General features: G+C 41.9%; 2 protein-coding genes across 3 annotated transcripts in view; one reads left to right on the forward strand and one right to left on the reverse strand.

The window, feature by feature from the left end:
* CHRM5 (cholinergic receptor muscarinic 5) overlaps window positions 1-20,565 on the reverse strand; it is an 82,604-nt gene that overhangs the window by 13,116 nt on the left and 48,923 nt on the right. The window contains exon 2 of one of the 2 annotated variants that reach the window (XM_050954835.1): window positions 6,216-6,387. The exons of the other annotated variant lie outside the window; for it this stretch is intronic. The gene's annotated coding sequence lies outside the window, so the exon portion shown is untranslated. The remainder of the gene's footprint in view (window positions 1-6,215; window positions 6,388-20,565) is intronic. 2 annotated transcript variants of the gene reach the window in all.
* AVEN (apoptosis and caspase activation inhibitor) overlaps window positions 1-20,565 on the forward strand; it is a 196,146-nt gene that overhangs the window by 4,306 nt on the left and 171,275 nt on the right. The window lies entirely within an intron of this gene.

Raw genomic sequence — 20,565 nt, forward strand, 5'->3', positions numbered from 1 at the left:
ATCTCTAACACTGTTTTGTAATAATGTTTTCCTGTCTGAAATGCAAACAAAAACCATGTTAAAACACTGATGCCCCACACTGTGTCAGTCATTGATTAGGCATGGTTAGTCTCTGGGCTTGTCTACATGGGACATTCAGGAAATTTAAGACCAATTAACATATGGCGTGAAGTTGATGCACATAAAGCACATTAAACCTCTCTGTGGATGCTCTAATTCAGAAGTAAGATGGCCTAAGGGCTTGTCTACACTTGAAAGTTAGGGCTTGTCTATATTACATTTTATAGCGCTCTTAACTTGCTGGCTCAGAGTTGTGAAAAATCACCCCTCTGAGCACAGCAAGTCTGAATGCTTTAAAGCACTAGTGTAGACAGGCTCTGAGCACTGGGAGCCACACTCCCAGCTCTCAGAGCTAATCTCTTCATGGAGGTGGATTACCAGGAGCTCTGAGAGAGCTCTCTCTCAGTGCTCGCATGTGACCACACTTGCATTTCAAAGCGCTGCTATGGGAGCGTTCCTGTGGCAGTGCTTTGAAGTTTCCAGTGTAGACATACCCTTAGGCCTTGTCTACATTGCCACTTTACAGCACTGCAACTTTCTCGTTCTGGGGTGTGAAAAAAAAACCCTTGAGCGCTGCAAGTTTCAGCGCTGTAAAGTGTCAGTGTAGACAGTGCACCAGTGCTGGTAGCCGTGCTCCCAGCGAGTGTAGCTTCTCCTGTCGGGGGTGGTTTTTTGCAGCATGTTCTCTCCCGGCGCTGGTGCCACAACTACACAGCAACATTAAAGTGCTGTTGCGGTGTGAAAAAACCCCTATCAGTGATGCAAGTTTCAGTGCTGTAAAGTGGCAGTGTAGATAATGCTACAGTGCTGGGAGCTGTTCCCCTTGCAGAGGTGGTTTTATTACCGCGCTGGGAGACCTTGGTTTTATTACAGCGCTGGAGCTGTAACTACACAGCCACGTTAAAGCCCTTCCACATACCCTTATTCTGGCATAAGTATCTGCACATGGAATTATTCAGGATTGGGGTTTTTTTTTTTTTCCAAAAACAAATCCTTAGTTTGCTGTGGTTTAATCCTCTGAATGAGAGCATCCACGCAGGATTTTAATGCACTTTAATTTATGTGTAATAAGATGAATTAACAAGTTGTAAAGTTAACTTTCCTGAATGGACCTGTGTAGAGAAGCCCTCAGGATATGCCTGTGTCACAGAGCCTATACCAGCATAGCCAAATTGATATAGCCCCCTATTGTAGACACAACCTACATCAACAGAAGGAGTTTTTCTTTTGGTGTGGGAACACCACCTCCACACATGATGATACCTATATTAACAGAAGTGGTCCTCTGGCAGCATAGCAGTGTATATACTGGGTTTTTTGTTGGCATAGCTGTGTCAGTGAATGGGGTGTTTTTTCCACACCCCTGACAAACACAGCTATGCCAACGTAACTTTTAAATGTAGATCAAGTTTCAGTGTAGGTTGACCCGCAACAGATGTTTTGTGTTAGTTTCTAGTAAATCTCTGTACCAAAAGCAACTGAGGGTATGGCTACATCTGGAATTTCAAAGCGCTGCCCCGGCAGCGCTTTGAAGTGTGAGTGTAGTCAGAGCAGCAGCGCTGGGAGAGAGCTCTCCCAGCGCTGCATGTAAACCACATCCCTTACGGGTGTAGCGTGCAGCGCTGGGAGCCGCGCTCCCAGCGCTGCTGTCCTGATTACACTGACGCTTTACAGCGCTGTATCTTGCAGCGCCCAGGGGGGTGTTTTTTCACACCCCAGTTGCAGCGCTGTAAAGTGTGAGTGTAGCCAAGGCCTGAAGCTTCATCTAGACCAGAGGTTGGCAACCTTTCAGAAGTGGTGTGCTGAGTTTTCATTTATTCACTCTAATTTAAGGTTTTGTGTGCCAGTAATACATTTAAACATTTTTTAGAAGGTCTCTTTCTATAAGTTTATAATATATAACTAAACAATTGTATGTAAAGTAAATAAGGTTTTTAAAATGTTTAAGAATCTTCATTTAAAATTAAATTAAAATACAGAGCCCCTCGAAGTGGTGACCGGGACCCAGGCAGTGTGAGTGCCACTGAAAATCAGCTCACGTGCTGTCTTCGGCACGCTTGCCATAGGTTTCCTACCCCTGGTCTAGACGTAAAGTTTAAATTGATATAGCTACATTGCTCAGGGGTGTGAAAAATCCACAAGCCTGACCGATATAGCTGTGCCAACTTAACCCCAAGTGTAGATGCAGTTAAGATGGTTGAAGTATGCTTCGATCACTCTAGCTACTGTTGTTGGGGGAGGTGGTGTTCCTACGCTGATGGAAAACTCCCTTCCGTTTGTGTAGGCTTCAGCCATACTAGAGGGTTATGCCAGCACAGTTAGTGTGACATAGTCATGCTGGTATAGTCTCCTGTGGGTAGGCATGGTATTAGAATGGAAACATTTTAACTTTTGAGATCTGGAGTTCAGGATTCTGCTTTTCCCTTGGAAGCTTTGATGGTATCAGAGGCATCAGAGAAGCATGTTTTTTTGTCCAGGCTTGCAAGAGAAACTTACAACTTGAACTCTAGGATAGTAAAGGAGAAAATAACTTTAAAATATTTAGTTTTAAAATACAAATGTGTTTTGTTAATTTTATGTCTATAATATATATAGTTGTGTAACTGATTTACATCTCAAACATTTTTGTGTTTTTTTAATGTTTTTTTTAAAGTATTTTGATCAGTTTTTCTTTTCTTTTTTTAAAAATCTGATTTATGTATTATCAAGGCACCTCTCTGAAGTATCTGCACACTTTATTAAGGAATTGACACAATTGCTGTGTTATTCTTTTAGAAAATAAGCCTAGAGTCACTCAAGTTAGAACACCATGAGAAACAGTGTGACTAATGTCTGACATTCTTCCTTGGGGAGGGGGAAAAAAAGGGGACTAACAACTAAATGGTTGAGACAGGCTCTGGGGCAGTTTGTTTGCCAAATGTTATATTTCATTGCAGGTGTGGGTCATATTGGATAATTCTATGTTTCTCGCTCTATTAAACCATCCAATTTATGTTAAAAATAAATGGAACACATTTGCAGTTACTTTTTCCTTTCTGTTTGTAAATTAGAAATTATAGTGCATCAAGTACTAATTTTTCTATGAACCTAGCATACTGTTTGTCTCCATTTTTATCCTGTATAAGTCTTTTATCTTAATATTCTAGACAGTTTTGTATTTTATTCCATGTTCTACCATGAAGTTTTTCTGTTTTTATCTTTGTCATAGTCTGCCTATACAGAAAAAAGCAAATCCTTTCTGAAACTCTGAATAAATGATAATATAGTTTTCTTTTGATAATTATCTTGACTGGATGCTCCTCAGGCAGCATCAAAAAGCTTTAGGGCTTGCCTTCTAGTTCTATATTTTTTGTCATTACATTTGTAACGTAATGTAGTGTGCTTTCTGACTTCCATATCTTTTTCTTACTGCTGAGTGACACATCAGACATGTTTTGTGAAGCCTGCTGCTTCAGTGTAGCTGGAAGTACCTGGTCTGTTGTGACTTTCCTTTTCTGGCAGCTAGGGAGAGGTCAGAATGCATTTTTTCTGTTCTGAATGGTGGAAGCTGAATGGATAGATCTGTTGCTTGCTTTCTTACTCCCTTTCCTGCGGTTAGCCTCTTGATGGCATCAAATCACTTCACTCTCAGAGGTCTGGTCCACACTACAGCGTTAAATCAATTTTAAACCGCGTTAAATCGATTTAACGCTGTACCCGTCCACACTACAAGGCACTTTAAATCGATTTTAAGGGCTCTTAAAATCGATTTCTGTACTCCCCAACGAGAGGAGTACCCTAAAATCGATATTACTATATCGATTTAGGGTTAGTGTGGACGGAAATCGAAGTTATTGGTCTCATTCTTTTACTGAGCTACCCAGTAGCTACCCAGAGTGCACCGCTCCGGAAATCGATGGTAGCCTAGGACCATGGACGCACACCACCGAATTAATGTGCCCTAGTGTGGATGCGTAAAATCGATTTTATAAAACCAGTTTTATAAAAACGGTTTTAATAATTTCGATTTTATGCTGTAGTGTAGACGTGGCCAGACTGGAACTTCATTATCTCTGTGTATTTTATTTAAAGATACAACGTTGGTCTAAATTAATATCTAATGTTATCAGCCTAAGGTAAATTTTGTCTAGTCAATAAAACTTGACTTGAACCTTTTGTAGCTTGATCAGTACTTTTGCTTCACTAACCTTGCAGTCATTGTGAACAGGAGGTGGAGGGTGGCATATGGTATATTTTGCTCTTAGAGCCTTTGTAATAGCCAGAAGGACTGCTCACACAAATAGGACTGCAGAATTGGGCCCATATTAAGTGATGCTTCTATTCAGCAAAAACTCTCAACAGGAATATAAAATATACATACATGAAGTCAGTGGAAATTGTGCCTGAGTAAGAAATATTGAATAGTTCCCTTCAATATTAATTAAAGAATTTACAAATCATAAAATTGATTTTTATATTAATTTCTCTCTGCTGCATTGCAACTAATCAGATGACTACTCTGTCACAGTTACAGGGCTAACTGCACCTTTGTCCCCTTGCTAGGGATATGTCTACACTACAGGATTATTCTGATTTTACATAAACCGGTTTTGTAAAACAGATTGTATAAAGTCGAGTGCACGCCACGCTAAGCACATTAATTTGGCGGTGTGCGTCCATGTACTGAGGCTAGCGTCAATTTCTGGAGCGTTGCACTGTGGGTAGCTATCCCATAGTTCCCGCAGTCTCCCCTGCCCATTGGAATTCTGAGTTGAGATCCCAATGCAAAAACAGTGTCGCGGGTGATTTCTGGGTAAATGTCGTCACTCAATCCTTCCTCCGTGAAAGCAACAGCAAACAATCATTTTGCGCCCTTTTTCCCTGGATTGCCCTGGCAGATGCCATAGCATGGCAACCATGGAGCTCGTTTTGCCTTGTCACTGTCACCGTATGTGTACTGGATGCTGCTGACAGACGTGGTTCTGCAGTGCTACGCAGCAGCATTCATTTGCCTTTGCAAGGTAGCAGAGACGGTTACCATCCCTATTGCACCGTCTGCCATTTTAAATTGGCAATGAAATGATGGTTATCAGTCATTTTGTATCGTCTGCTGCTGTCATGGGTGCTCCTGGCTGGCCTTGCTGAGGTCGGCCAGGGGCGCATGGACAAAAATGGGAATGACTCCCCGGGTCATTCCCTTCTTTATGCTTTGTCTGAAAATAGAGTCAGTCCTGCCTAGAATATGGGGCAAGTGTACTGGAGAACCAGAGAGCACAGCCGCTCCGTGTCAGAGCCCCAGAGATCCCGTAGAAATGATGAGCTGCATGCCATTCTAGGGGGTGCCCCTGCAACAACCCCACCCGTTGCTTCCCTCCTCCCCCAACCCTCCTGGGCTACCGGGACCTGGGCAGTGTCCCCCCATTTGTGTGATGAAGTAATAAAGAATGCAGGAATAAGAAACACTGACTTTTTAGTGAGATAAAATGAGGGGGAGGAAAGCCCCAGCCGCTATGATAGTCCAGGCAGGACATTAAAGGGTCGGGGGGGGGGGGGGAGAGGAGCGCAGCCTCCCGCTGCTATGATAGTCTAGGCAGTACAGAATCTTTTCTTTAGACATGAAAGGGGGGGGGCGGTATGATAGAGCTCAGCCTCCAGTTGCTATGATGAGGATGGTTACCAGCCATTCTGTACCATCTGCTGGGAATGACCGGGAGTCATTCTCATTTTTACCCATGCGCCCCTGGCTGACCTCACCAAGGCCAGCCAGGAGCACTCACGGGCTGATAATGATGATGGATAGCAGTCATATTGTACCGTCTGCCACCGGGAAGGGGATGCTGGTGTTCAGTGCTGCAGCACCCCGTCTACCAGCAGCATGCAGTAGACATAGGGTGACATTGAAAAAAGGCGAGAAACGTTTTTTCCCTCTTCTTTCGGGGATGGGGGAGAAGGGTGTAAATTGATGACATATACCCTGAAACACCTGGGAAAATGTTTTTGACCTTTCAGGCATTGGGAGCTCCGCCAAGAATGCAAATGCTTTTCGGAGACTGCGGGGACTGTGGGATAGCTGGTGTCCTCAGTACCCTCTCCCTCCCTCCATGAGCGTCCATTTGATTCTTTGGCTTTCTGTTACGCTTGTCACACAGCACTGTGCTGTGGACTCTGTATCTTACCTTGGAGATTTTTTTCAAATGCTTTGGCATTTCGTCTTCTGTAACGGAGCTCTGGTAGAACAGATTTGTCTCCTCATACAGCGATCAGATCCAGTATCTCCCGTACGGTTCATGCTGGAGCTCTTTTTGGATTTGGGACTGCATCGCCACCTGTGCTGATCAGAGCTGCACGCTGGGCAAACAGGAAATGAAATTCAAAAGTTTGCTGGGCTTTTCCTGTCTACCTGACCAGTGCATCTGAGTTCAGATCGCTTTTCAGAGCGGTCACAATGGTGCACTGTGGGATACCGCCCGGAGGCCAATACTGTCGATTTGCGGCCACGCTAGCCCTAATCTGGCATGGCAATACCGATTTTAGCACTACTCTCCTCGTTGGGGAGGAGTACAGAAGTCGGTTTAAAGAGCCTTTTATATCGATATAAAGGGCTTCGTTCTGTGGATGGGTGCAGGGTTAAATCGGTTTAACGCTGCTAAATTTGGTTTAAACGCGTAGTGTAGACCAGGCCTAGGAGTCTGAGTGGACTCCATCAGGTGTCAGGCCTTGTGCCTTTACATTGGGCCATTGGCTACAGATGTTCTTAGTAAACGAGTCTACTAGCTTTGGCACCTATGGCTCTTTCCTTTGGGAGCTTATGACCAGTCATATTATGACCAAACAGCCTTCTTAAAAGCAAAGTTTTGTTTAATGTTAACAGTTGGACAAAGCATTTAGAGATAAAGGATTTTTAAACACCAGTCTACACACGTCTATCTTACGTATAGACTTATCTTCAGGGAACGCTAATCTAGGCAGCTGTTAAGTTCTTACCTCTGTCAGTCTGAATTGCTCCCCCAAAACAGCCTCCCTCCAGAAGGAGAATCTCTCTTTGTCCAGCCAAAGATGTCTTGTCCTTGTCTGTTCCTGTTTTTTTTCCCCTGCTTGTCCACACCAATTTGAAAGGCTGCATAGGAAGTTGAACCAGTCTCCTCAGAGTGAATGGCTCTGCCATTGTACTGTAACAGCCCTCAAGCATTTGCCATAGGTGGCTTATTTTAAGTCATTGTTTTCCCATTCTGCTTATTTTCTGAACAACCTTTAACCCAATATAGTCATACAGTGAAGATCCCAATAACATGTCAACATACAATATTAATAAATTATTACAGAACTGCTATCAGTCCATCACATAGTCTTTTTTTTCTAATCCAAGTAAGAAAAGTTATTCTCCCTCCCCCTCCCTTTAACATCTTTGGTTCTGTCTTTGCACTTCTACTATCTTGCTTCTGCTGTTCTGAACAGTTTTGCCTCTGTATTTCTCCCAGGGTATCTCTGGTAGTTTCTTTAATTTATAAGCAGATATGCTTAGAGGGCATCCTGAAATTCTGGGAACTTTTAAAGGTGTCCTCATTTAAGTTGCCTATATTTTTAACTCTAAAAGAGGGAAAATTATTTTGAAGGATTTTATATAAACCATTAACACTCTTCAATTTATATTATAAAGGGGGCCATTATTTGGAAGAAACTGTATATTGATACTTGTTTTAAGTATTTAAGAGAACTTCATTCCAAGACTTCTTACAAGAACTTAACAGCACATTTCATTAGAAAAAATAAGTGTAAGTTGAGAGAATAGAATTAAAGGTCAGAGAATTTTCCATTATACCATTTTTCTGTACTACTCAGCTTAAAAAACAGCATTCTGACTGCCAAGGAAACAGCATTAGTCATGAACAGCAGGTGGGGTAGGTAGTCTAACCTTTCTGTTTTATGCTGATCATATCCTGTATTTGTGTGCATGACTGCCGTAGTTATTCAGAAATAGGTGATAGTTGACCGTTTAAAATAAATAGTGTACAGGTAAGTGTTTTTATGTTTTGAAGCAATGTGGGAATATATTTCTCATCTCACTTTGTAGTATTTTCCATAGTGTGCAACAGACCAAAATTTGAATGTTCATCTTCAGCTGGATTCTTAGGGACTGTAGCTGCAATCCTTACCACAGAAAAAACTCAGTAGGAATATTACCTGTACAAGGACCAGGGAAAACTTGCTTGCCTTATTCACCTGTAGTCACCCCTAGTGAAGTCCATGGAACTATTCAAGTAAGCCAAATGAGATTTTGTCAGTAGTCATGCTAAGGGAACAGAAAACTAACTTTGTAAAATGGTTAGCAAAAGTTGTACGTTCTGGTGGTTCAGAAATCTTTATCCCAGAATATTCTAATTTGGCTAAAAATCAGTCTTATTTTTCATCCTGGGAATTTTAAGTGGGTTCATAGTTCTGTGTAAATGGATTGCTAATGTGAGATTGCTTCCATTTCCTCACAAAAGTAAATGAGTGATGGAAACAGTATTATTGCTTTTCAGCTCTACATAATCTAATCATGTTGTTCTTTAGTAGTCCTTAGTAGGACCCCATGAGAAATACTGGAATGAATATTTCTGACTGTTTTAAAAACAGCAAAGTAATTCATGCCTGTATAAATCTGTCCTATGGAATGAGGAGCTCCCAGTTTTTCCCCTCCACTTTTACGTATAGTATTCCTTTGCATTTGTATGTTCGTCTGTCTTCTTATTTATTGCTTTAAAAATGCCACCTAGTATAAGAATGAGGCTTCAGTGTTTCTGTTGGTAGACGTCAGTAACAGAACCTTGCCAGTGAAATTGGTACATTCAGTGAGTGTGTGAGAACCTTGCCTCAAGGTTACTGCAGTTCTGCTTCTATTCCTGCCTTTCCCCAGAGGATAGCTATAGAAAGATTCTCTTTAACCCTGGGGTGGCCAGACTTTTTTGATTTGTAGGATTGCACAGGGATGAGAGATTGAGATTCTGGGTCACAACTGTCCCTGGGCTACTTCTCTTATGTTGCCAACATGTTGCTTTGCTTTCAGCTTATTCTTACTACCTGAACGTTGTACCTTTACCCATATTATCTTTTGAGGATGTGTCACTCAGTTACTGCTGCTTTGAGTTCTTCAACTTTATTCCTGTCCCTATTAATTCATAGCAACAATGGGAACTCATGGAAGTAACTGAAACTGAAGTGATGATATACTCCCTTTTTCTTTCTCCTTAACAGCAATCTTTAGCAAGAGTGCAAAAAATAACTGGCCCCTAAGAGGTGGAGTAAAAATGAATACGTAGAAGTACAATTGTTAGAACTGTGGTCCATAAAGAAAATTACAGCTTGGGGCTCTGATCCTCAAATGGATCTATGTGGGCAGCATCTTACATGTGAGCGATGCCCTGTTGACTTCTTCGAATGATTACAAAGGCTGTTCGTACAGAGTCGGTTGCAGGATCAGGGCCTAATTGTGCAATAACTTTGGCAGTATAGGATTGTGAGACTTTCTGTGGACAGATGGCAATGCAAAATGGTGTTTTGTCAAGGCATTTCTAGTACATCCATCACTAATGTATCACAGCACCAATAAGCTTACATAAAGAATGTATTCTCTACCTTTTCCCCCATTTTACCCCAAGTTCAGTGTGTGTGGATTGTAAAAAGTATTTTAATTATATTTTTAGTTTTTTGACGTCAGGGATATGGTGCTGAGTCACTCTTTAGGGTTCTTTTGGTGGAAAAAGCTTTGTGATGAAGTCAGTCTCGCAAAGAATACAGTTTTGAACACTATGCTGAAATGAATGGGGAGCCAGATGAAACTGTGGTCTTAAAAAGCATGTGTGAAGTAGCCACTCCTCAAAGAGAAATGTATGTATGTATGTTTTTTTTTTTTTAAATTTTAACTAACTCATGTTACCAAACTTCTTTTAAAAAGTAGAGATACATTTTGTTTGAGCACATAGAAAGGCATTTGAATACATCCTCTGTACTTTTTGTCCTTGAATAACTGAAAAACCACTGAACTGAAATGCTGGTTTGCTGATACCTGATATACCATATCTAGTTTAAGAACAATGGTATAGCTGTTTTATAAACACTGGAGATATTATGATGTATAGTGGAATTGTTCACACCACCCCATAACAATAGTATTGCAAATATTCCTCTAGAATACATTGAGCCAGAGATAGTGATGTGTGTTTTTACAAATGCCCAAGATAGATAGGAACATCCAGATCATCCTCTAGAGATTTAAACCAGTGGTTCTCAAACTATTGTGCTGGTGACCCCTTTCATGTAGCAAGTGAAATTCATGCGATTCCCCCCTTATAAATTAAAAACACTTGTTTATATATTTAACCCTATTATAAATGCTGGAGGCAAAGCAGGGTTTAAGGTGGAGGCCAACAGTTCGTGACTCCCAATGTAATAACCTTGCAAACCCCTGAGGGGTCCTGATCCCCAGTTTGAGAACCCCTGATTTAAACAGATTTGGGAACTGGCCTAGCTTGTCAGTAACTTATTTTTCAGTCATTTCAAGTCATATTTTCTGTAACTGCAGTAATTCGTCTTGGTGGGAAAGTATAATAGAACCTCAGAGTTAGGAACACCTTGGGAATGGAGGTCGTTCATGACTCTGAAATGTTCATAACTCTGAACAAAAAGTTATGGTTGTTCTTTCAGAAATTTACAGCTGAACATTGATTTAATAGAGGCTTGAAACTTTACTACACTGAAGAAAAAAATGCTGCTTTTTCAGTTAATTTAAATGAAACAAGCACAGAAATAGTTTCCTTAGTTTATCAAATCTTTTTTTAAACTTCCCCCTTTTTAGTACTTTACATTTAACATAGTAGTGTATTGTGTTTGCCTTCTTTTTTTTTTTTTTTTAATTAATGTCTCTGCTGCTGGCTGTTTGCATTCTTCTGGTTCCAAATAAGGTGTGTGGTTGATCAGTCAGTTTGTAATTCTGGTGGTCATAATTCTGAGCTTCCATTGCTCTAAAACCTATTCATTATAGTGGACCCCATCCTTCAGTTAGTATTCACATTACTAGTGCCATTTAAGTTCACCTGCTACAGGCATTTTTAAAATAGGGGAGGGGGAAAATAATCTCTCCCCCTTGAAGTCAGTGGGATGTCTCAAATGAGTAAAAAGTCTAGGGTCAGGCTGAGTATGTGTGTGTGAATGTTGAAGAGCACTAATGTTTTGATAGAGCAAAAGATTTCAGGAAGATGAACTTTTTGTTTTCTTCCAACAATCAAGTTGGGACTTGTTTCAAAGTATCTCTTTCTCTATCTTTATATAGAGCATCACTTAGAACATACTTATTTAGAGAAGATACCTTTTCTCCACTTTAGCACATTCTGGCACTTGTGAGCCTAAAATGATCACTCCTGATGTCCAAAATTCATGAGGCAGTCTCTTGGACTTCATAGAGCTTTCAGAAATTCCCATACTGTATAACAAAGATTAAAAGCTTTCTGCCTGGTATCTGTCCTTTCAGCTGCCCTTTCTTCTAATTAAACTTCTTTTTTTGCTTTGGTAAATCTCTCTAAAGGTCACAGATGGAGCAAGCAAGTGGAGAGGATTACTCTTTGTTGCAGGGAGATATCTATATCTATATACCTTCATGAAAGAACCTCTCTCAAGGCATTTTTTACTTTCTGTAAAACTCATTTGCTTTTTCTTATTTCCCTCATCTTGATAAAAGTCTGTAATGAGAGGAGAGATTGTGCTAGAAGAGAGAGATGTGGTGTTATGTGGGCTAGGTGGCCCATAAAAAGGGAAGTAAATTATTCCTGTTAATGAGAGGCAGTACTTAAAGGTCACTGAGGGAGTCTCACCCATGGATGTCTGAAACTGTACAAATGCCAATAAGAAATTAATGTCAAATAACTGTGAACACCCTCACCACCAATAATGCATTACTGCTCTTCCAAAAATATTTTCTTATCCACTTCTCAGTTTTATAATTGTGGCATTAAATCTCTGTAGATTTAGTTCTCAGCAGTACTGTTTGTTGTTGTTTTATCTGCATCCTAGTGCTACTATGCAAATACAAATGAAAGGCAGTGCAAGGCACAGAGAAACAGCTTAAAGATAGAGAAAAGTCAGGATGTTTTGTCTACAGACCTAATAGACTTAGTCAGGCAAAGACTGAGAAGAACAAAGCACAAATGCAAGAGGAGGTGCAAATGCCCATGTTAACTTGTCTGAGGTGTCTGATAAAAATTGCAGTTGAATGACTTTTACAAATGGTTAGTTTCTAATGAATAATTAGTGATTATTTGGAAGGGAAATGAGCTTATCTACACAATGTGAAACCTGGAAAGGAGGACATATAATGGAGGGTGGTTTAATGTCAGTGAGACAGCAAACTAGATTGATTGATTTTTCTCGCCCTATTGTATCCTTTGTCGCTGAATGCAGACAACATAATTTATGATGCTGAACAATTTTATCAAACAAGATGCACTATTTCTGGTTTCTGTATCTCAGAATATATAGTAGGACTATTGTTATGTCTGCCAACCTATATTAGAAACAACATGTGGCTTACAGAGTTGCTGCCACTTTGATATTGCTTGTAAAAAGAAAAGCATTGGTGGTGGGTGAGAACAGGGAGGCTATTCCAGGCATAGGAACAACATGATCCCACTCAGCTGCATGTTGTTGTAATAGGAGATGGAGAGCAGTAAGGCAAAAGGACTTGATAGCGCAGGGAAGGTGGGTTGAGTAGGGAAAAATGAGAGCAGAGAGCTAAGTTGTGTAAGATTGTGTTGGAATTAAGGGTACAAAACACTTGATTTTGAGTGGTAGTGGAGTGCTCAGAGCAGGAAGGTTATGTTTGCAGTACACTTTGGGTAGGTTGAAGATAGGAGATAAAGTTGCAGAATGAGAGTTTAGAGAGCTAAGAGAGACTGAGTACCGAACTCTGAGAGACACAGTATATAAGGGGAGTAGGCAACCTAACTACAGATGTTGCTGCCAAGCACTTTCTCTTGTGGCTGCATATCAGAATCCTTGAATATGCCACTACAGCAGCAAGAGCACACCATACTATACCGGGAACCTATGGGAGAAGAGTGAGCTCAGCTACTTTTGCGGCAACTATGGAGTGGGTTGGGAGACAGCAGTGTTTGAGCTTCCCCTCACCAACCAACTCTTAGACTGAGCATGTCACCCCAACAGCCAGTCCCTTTCTCCTCTGGGGCCACTGTATGATGTAGGAGCCTCTGACCTCTCTGAACTGGGATGAGAACCCCCAGAGCAAGGACAAGTATAAATAATAATGTGGCCCTTTGGTCCAAGCAGTTAGCCAATATTCTGGGCCTTGCCAGGTTGTTTCCAGTAGGAGAAATTGAAGATATGATTTGGATATTACTTCAGAGCAAGCCTGTTTATTTACCAAGAATGTATGTAAACTCCTCTTTTCCTGAGCCCAGTAGAAACAGACAATATGAGGCATTTGCCTTGTTCAGAAATCAAAGTTTGTCATTTCAGCAAGTGCTGTGACCAAAGGAAGCTCTCTCTGTCTTTTAGCTTCCTCAGAGGACCACATGACACTGCTGCTTTCTCTGTCTGCTGGCTTTCTTCTTACTTTCTGGTTCTCTGTTTCACTCATACCCCTCTCCAGCTGAAACCAATAATTGCTCTAGCCCTAGTGTTTGCATCAGTCTCCATGAACCCCTTTGTGCCACATGGCTTAGCTTCTGCTCATACCTTTCAATGTTGACCTGTGCTTCTATTGTTCCAGCTATCACTAAATAAAAGGGTATTTAATTGCTCTCTCATTTAATCTGAATGAAGAGTGACTAGTACTCCCTTCAACTTTTACTAGGTCTGTGGTTGATGGCTGCCGTTAACATCTTCCAGCACAGCAATAATAACTCAACTGCTAGAACAGGGCCTCATCCTCCCTGATTGAACTGACCTCGTTATCTCTAGCTTGCTTGCTAGCATATATATACCTGCCCCTGGAAATTTCCATTACATGCATCTGAGGAAGTGGGTATTCACTCACGAAAGCTCATGCTCCAAAACGTCTGTTAGGCTATAAGGTGCCACAGGATTCTTTGCTGCTTTTACAGATCCAGACTAACACGGCTACCCCTCTGATACTTGACACCATGCAAGGCACTGCATTTAGCCGTATGGAGTGGAAATCCATCAACCTCATGAAGAAACTTGCACAAATACAGACAGATATCATCTTCCTTTCCAAATGCAAACGGATGGACATCATACCAAATGGACTAAAGGTAAAAAATCCACTGCTATCTACATACTACACAGACCACAGTGAGAGATTATGCCATACTCTATCAAAAAAACTGAGGAACCACCTGATCAGCATCCTATACAGCAAACAGGGACACATCAAAAAAGAGCTCTCCAACCTGGAGACTCTCATTAATAACCAAACTTCTATACAAACGGACTTCACTAGAATAAGACAGGAGATCTACATTACTCACTTCACCTCTCTACAAAGGAAAAAGGACTGTAAGATGTCTAAACTCCTACCTGCCGCATGGGGCCACAACCGTCGTACCCCTAACCCACCCAGCAATATCGTCAATCTATCCAACTACACACTCAGCCCAGAAGAAAAGTCTGTCCTATCTTGGGGACTCTCTTTCTGCCCTGCCACCCCCACCAACATGATACAGTTCTGTGGCGATCTGGAAGCCTACTTTCGCCGTCTCCGACTCAAAGAATACTTCCAGGACAACACTGAACAGTGCACTGATATACAGGTGCCCTCCCACCAACAGCACAAGAAGAAGAACTCCACATGGACTCCTCCTGAGGGTCGAAATGACAGCCTGGACCTATACATTGAATGCTTCCGCCGGCGTGCACAGGCAGAAATTGTGGAACAACAACATCGCTTGCCTCACAACTTAAGTCGTGCAGAACGCAATGCCATCCACAGCCTCAGAAACCACCCTGACATTATCATCAAAGAGGCTGATAAAGGAAGTGCCATTGTCATCATGAACAGGTCTGACTACCAAAAGGAGGCAGCCAGACAACTCTCCAATACCAAATTCTACAGGCCACTTCCCTCAGATCCCACTGAGGAATACACTAAGAAACTACAGCATCTACTCAGGACACTCCCTACACTAACACCAGAAGAAATCAACATACCCCTAGAGCCCCAACCAGGGTTATTCTATCTACTACCCAAGATCCACAAACCCGGAAATCCTGGACGCCCCATCATCTCGGGCATTGGCACTCTCATTGAAGGACTGTCTGGATATATGGACTCTCTGCTCAGACCCTATGCCACCAGCACTCCCAGCTATCTTCGTGACACCACTGATTTCCTGAGGAAACTACAATGCATTGGTGACCTCCCAGAAAACACCATCCTAGCCACCATGGATGTAGAGGCTCTCTACACAAACATCCCACACACAGATGGAATACAAGCTGTCAGGAACATTATCCCTGATGATGCCACAGCACAACTGGCTGCTGAGCTCTGTGCCTTTATACTTACACACAACTATTTCAAATTTGATGACAATATATATCTGCAGATCAGTGGCACTGCTATGGGCACCCGCATGGCCCCACAATATGCCAATATCTTTATGGCCGACCTGGAACAACGCTTCCTCAGCTCTCGTCCACTCACGCCCCTTCTCTACCTACGCTACATTGATGACATCTTCATCATCTTTACCCATGGGAAGGAGACTCTGGAAAAATTCCACCATGATTTCAACAGCTTCCACCCCACCATCAACCTCAGCCTGGACCAATCTACACGGGAGGTCCACTTTCTTGACACCACGGTGCAAATAAGTGATGGTCACATTAACACCACCCTATATCGAAAACCTACCGACCGCTATGCCTACCTTCATGCCTCCAGCTTCCATCCCGGACACATCACACGATCCATTGTCTACAGCCAAGCACTGAGGTACAACCGCATCTGCTCTAACCCCTCAGACAGAGACCAACACCTACAAAATCTCCACCAAGCATTCTCAAAACTACAATACCCGCACGAGGAAATAAGGAAACAGATCAACGGAGCCAGACGTGTACCCAGAAGCCTCCTACTGCAAGACAAACCCAAGAAAGAAACCAACAGGACTCCACTGGCCATCACATACAGCCCCCAGCTAAAACCCCTCCAACGCATCATCAAGGATCTACAACCCATCCTGGAAAATGATCCCACACTTTCACAGGCCTTGGGTGGCAGGCCAGTCCTTGCCCACGACAACCTGCCAACCTGAAACATATTCTCACCAGTAACTGCACACCGCACCATAATAACTCTAGCTCAGGAACCAATCCATGCAACAAACCTCGATGCCAACTGTGCCCACATATCTACACCAGCAACACCATCACAGGACCTAACCAGATCAGCCACACCATCACTGGTTCATTCACCTGCACATCCACCAATGTAATATACGCCATCATATGCCAGCAATGCCCCTCTGCTGTGTACATCGGCCAAACTGGACAGTCTCTACGGAAAAGGATAAATGGACACAAATCAGACATTAGGAATGGCAATATACAAAAACCTGTAGGAGAGCACTTCAGCCTTCCTGGCCACACTATAGCAGACCTTAAGGTGGCCATCCTGCTGCAAAAAAACTTCAGGACCAGACTTCAAAGAGAAACTGCTGAGCTTCAGTTCATCTGCAAATTTGACACCATCAGTTCAGGATTGAACAAAGACTGTGAATGGCTTGCCAATTACAGAACCAGTTTCTCCTCTCTTGGTTTTCACACCTCAACTGCTAGAACAGGGCCTCATCCTCCCTGATTGAACTGACCTCGTTATCTCTAGCTTGCTTGCTAGCATATATATACCTGCCCCTGGAAATTTCCATTACATGCATCTGAGGAAGTGGGTATTCACCCACGAAAGCTCATGCTCCAAAACGTCTGTTAGGCTATAAGGTGCCACAGGATTCTTTGCAGCAATAATAACTGAGAACCAGAAGAGTGAGAGTTCTAGAGTCCCTTTTTCTACTAGCTGGTTTTAGTCTTTGCCATTAACAGCTCTTATTAAGCTGTGTCTCATCCTGAAGACATGGCATACAAGCTGGGAATAAATCACAGCTCTCTAAAATGGCATATCCCAATCCATCCATCTCAGAAAGAATCAATTAGATCTGTGTCCTTGGTGACACTGTCTGTAAAATGGGGTTACTCATGGCTGGGTAGCCCATTGTTTCAGTGTGTTATACATCCTCTTCTCCTGGCTTGTTTAAAAAGGATAAGGGTGCCTCTACACTTCTGTGTTTTGCTGATGCAAGTTATTTCAGCATATAGCCACCACAATTAGTACATTGCTTATGCATGTGCATACTTGGCTTCTTGTGTTGGTGCTGTGCGTACTTACCAGGAGTGCTTATGTCGATGCAGAGTGCATGATTTTGGCAATGCATGGTGTGACAGAAATTAGTTACGCAGAGGTGACTGAGAGCAAGGGGTCAACTTCTCATAAAGCAGTGTTCTCCATCCCATGATATTATATCTGTCTCATAATTTTTGCACCTGTATTCAATTTTCCACAAGCCTCTGCTGGACTTGTTACTGTCTGCTATCTATGACAGATGAATGGAGCCTGCACAGCTTTGTACTATTGTCATGAGTGTTGCAAGCACAGGACGCACAATCCTCTGGTATTTGCAGACCCTTCAGAAGACCCTGGAGGAATGTGATTTTTTTGGAGGATAGATTCTGTTGGACATATAGTGTGAATGAATTCACTGTTGTTGGTGGCATTCATGGAGCAGCTGCAGATGGTGAAGCGCCACTTCTGGGCTAAAGAAACAAACACCAACTGGTGTGAGTGCATCATAATGAAGGCTTGGGATGATGAGCAGTGGCTGCAGAACTTTCAGATGCACAAGACCACATTCCTGGCTATGTGTGATGAGCTCGCCCCAGTCATCCAACACAGGGACACCAAACTGGGAACTCCACTGGCAGTGGAGAAGTGAATGGCAAATTGCACTGTGGAAACTTGCACCACTGGATTGCTACCAGTGAGTGGGAAATCATTTTGGAGAGGGAAAATCCACTTTGGGGAGGGGCTGTTGTCATGCAAGCGTGCAGAGCCATTAATTGTTGCCTGCTATTCAGGACTGTGATTCTTGGCAATGTGCTGGACATAGTGGATGGCTTTTACAGCTATGGGTTTTCCAAACTCTGGTGTTGCAACAGATGGCACATACATCCCTATTTTGGCCCCATTACCTTGGCACAAAGTATATCAACAGAAAGGGCTATTTTCCCATGATTATGGAAGTGCTGATGGATCATCGGGGACACTTCACTGACATCGGTGTTGGCTAGTCAGGGAAGGTGCATGAGGCTCTTATCTTTAAGAACACAGGACTGTTCAGAAAGCTGTAAGCAGGGACCTGCTTTCCTCACTGATGGATTACCACTGGTGGTGGTGATGAAATGCCAATAATGATCCTTGGGGATCCAGCCTGTCTTTTATTTCCTGGCTCATGAAGCTTTCAGGCCACCTCAAAGGCAGCAAGGAAAGATGAAACTACAGACTCAGCAGGTGCAGAATGACAGTTCAATGTGCTTTTGGTAGACTGACAGGGTACTGGTGTTGTTTACTCGCTAGATTGGCTCTCAATGCGAAAAATGTCCCAATGGTTATAGCTTCCTGTTGTGTCCTGCATGATATTTGTGAAGCAAAGGGGGAAAACTTGCTGCAGGGGTAGAGGATGGAGGTGGAGCAGCTGTCTAGCTATATGGCTCAGGGAGGTTTTGAAAGAGAACTTTAATAGTGAGCCACAATAATGCATTGTGGTGTACAGTGCTGCACCTAGCCCTGCTGTTTTGGGGGCCTGTTAGGAATTGTGTGGTGCATGGTACACATTGTCAATGCACTATTAATTTTTGTGGTGCTTGCAGTACGTTTATGATTGTTACACTGTGTTTGTCACTGACCCTACATGTTGTGAGTTTACAAGACCTTTACTTTTTACTGCCCACAGGCATTGCGCACAATGTGTAGTAAACTAATGAAAAGAGTTTTATTCAGTAACGAAAATAGCATTTAACAAAATATCTCAAGAACATAATAGCAAATACTTCTTAACTTAAAAAAAATTGGGAACCCTTAATAAATAAACAAGGGAAAAGAATGTTGATGTCCATTGTAGCTGCACATACATCAGTTGTGGCTCTAGAGGTCAGTGTAATCAGAGTGGATAAAAATCAATGATTTTTTTTAAATAATAAAAATTGGATTTTTTTATTTAAATATTTTTTTGATAAAATGATTTTTGAGGGGAAAAAACCTATCTAAAGATAGTTTTGATACATTATAGCTCGAAGATGGAATAGCTCATCATGGAATAGGGATTATAAATTCTAATTCTGTAGTATGTGACAATATATTCATGGAACTCATTTACAATTTTTTCTTAAACATTATAATAGTTCATGGATTAGGGACCCAATCTTATGGGGTTCCAGGGGTTTCTGTGTAGATTATTTAGGTTAATCTTTCTATCCACCCAATGGGACTCAGTGCTCAGTCTAGAAGATGCCATTAGAGATGCTTAGTTTTGCAGTTCTCAAACTGTGGATTTATGTCTCTAGAGAGAACATGCTTGTTAACAGCAAAAATGTTCTTAAATAAATAAATATCTAGAGGTGAGAAATAACAGACCTCAACATACAGGATTCTGAAGACTATCCTCCTTCAAGATCACCATCATTTTCACACGGCTATAACAAACTGTGATAAAATATTCAAATGACTAGTACGCAGCTTGGTCACAGACAATGCTACAAATGTATCCAAGATGAGAAGAAATTTAGAAGAGAGTCCTAAGCTAATAACATACAGTTGCAGTGCTCATTTGATGCACCTCCTAGCCAAAACCTTCAGTATTCCAGAAATAAAGGCTAATGTTGTTGAAATTGCAAATACTTCCGTAACAACCACTTTGCAGCAGCTGTTCTGAAAAAAGTGAGAGAAACCAAGCTAACTCTCCCACAGGACATGCGATGGAACGCAGTAGTGGACTGTTTTGAGCACTATATCAAGAACTGGCCTAATCTGATGACAGTTTGTGAACAAAATCGTAAAAAATAGATGGCACTGTCACAGCTAAAGTTCTCAACATTGGGCTTAAGAGAAATGTTGCACACATGCTGAGTACCCTGAAGCCTATTTCTGTAGCTTTGAACAAAATGCATGGAAGTAGCTGTTTTATTGCTGACGTTGTTGAAATTTGGAAGGAATTGAGTGAGATCTTAAAAATAGAAATATGCAATGACAGAGTTAAATTACAAGCCTTAAAAAAAAACAAATGGGACAACCACTATCCGCAGCTCATTTACTTGCAAGTATTCTCAGTACTTAGTACCAGGGTCAAACCTTAACTACCAAAGAAGAGGAGTTGGCTGTGACATGGATATCCAGCAATCATCCCTCCATAAAACCAACTATAATAAACTTCAGAGCTAAGGGTGAACCATTCAAGAAATATGTGT

The sequence above is a fragment of the Gopherus flavomarginatus genome, chromosome 5, assembly GCF_025201925.1.
Source record: "Gopherus flavomarginatus isolate rGopFla2 chromosome 5, rGopFla2.mat.asm, whole genome shotgun sequence".
Taxonomy (NCBI): Eukaryota; Metazoa; Chordata; order Testudines; family Testudinidae; genus Gopherus; species Gopherus flavomarginatus.